This window comes from Echinops telfairi, unplaced genomic scaffold (assembly GCF_000313985.2).
Source record: "Echinops telfairi isolate 266 unplaced genomic scaffold, ASM31398v2 ScPeMD7_7412;HRSCAF=8450, whole genome shotgun sequence".
Taxonomy (NCBI): Eukaryota; Metazoa; Chordata; class Mammalia; order Afrosoricida; family Tenrecidae; genus Echinops; species Echinops telfairi.
Genome location: NW_022111312.1, coordinates 19,009,233 through 19,010,672, shown reverse-complemented (window position 1 = coordinate 19,010,672; position 1,440 = coordinate 19,009,233).

The following is a 1,440-nucleotide window of genomic DNA, read 5'->3' as shown; positions in this document are numbered from 1 at the left end:
TCACAATGATGTGATTTTTTTGTTCTTTGACGCAGGATATGATGGCATAGGCTGGTTTGTTTCTTCCATGTGGGTTTTGTTGCTTCTCAGCTAGATGGTCGCTTGTTTATCTTCAAGCCTTTAAGACCTCAGATGCTATCTCTTTTGATAGCCGGGCACTATCAGTTTTCTTCACCACACTTGCTTATACACCCATTTTGTCTTCAGCAATCGTGTCGGGAAGGTGAGCATCATGGAATGCCAGTTTATTTCTATTCTGACAGCACTAGGCAACTAAAACACATAATAGTCAAACGGATCTTTTAAAATTAAGATGGGTTAGTTTCTCCTCTAATCAAAATCCTTTGGATAAAATTTACCATAGTCCTTTATAATTTGGTTCTTGTCCATTTTCTTCAGTAATGAGTCTTAGGTAATCTAGATTTTTTGCTATTTCTTAGCCATGCCAATCTTGTTCCTACCTCAAAACACTTGTACTCACTGTTCCTTCTCTTTGGAATGTTCTTGCGTTTAATTTTCATTTCATTTCTTTCTTAAACATTTTTATATCATTTTATTAGGGGTTCATACAACTCTTATCACAATCCAAACATCCACCCATTGTGTCAAGCACATTTGTACATGTATTGCCATCATAATTCTCAAAACACCTGCTTTCTACTTGAGCCTTGGTATCAACTCCTCATTTTCCCCTCCCTCCCTGCTCCCTCCTCCCCCCTGAATCCTTGATAATTTATAAATTATTATTATTTTGTCATATCTTACACCATCCAACCTCTCCCTCACTCACTTCTCCGTCGTCCATCCCCCAGGGAAGAGGTTATATGTAGACCTTGTAATCTTTTTTAAACATTTTATTAGGAGCTTGTACATGTATAATTACAATTCATAGTTCCATTAGATCAAGCATAGTTATACAATTGCTGGCATCATCATTTTCAATACATTTTCTTTCTTCTTGAACTCCTTGTATCAGTTCCTCTTTATCCCCTCCCTCCCACACCCTACTGTCCCCCTGAACCCTTAATATTATATATATATATATATATATAGCCAACCCTTAATTTTCTGTCTTTCTTTTTTAATTAATCATTTTATTGGGGGCTCTTACAAATCCTACAACAATCCATCACTCAATTATATTAAGCACACTTGTACATATGTTGCTATCAACATTTCCAAACCATTTTCCTTCTACTTGAACCTTTGGTATCGGCTTCTCTTCTTTCCCCCTCCCTACCACACCCTCCCAGCCTCGTGAATTCTTGATCAATTATATTTTATTATTGTTGTTTCGTGTCTTACACTGTCTGTTGTCTCCCTTCACCTCATTTCTTTTATTTGTTCCCCTGGGGGTGGGCTACATATCCAAGGGTTCTGCCTTTTCTCTCCTTTCCTCCCAACATGGCATAGCAAATGTGCTTTGATCAATATTGCTTT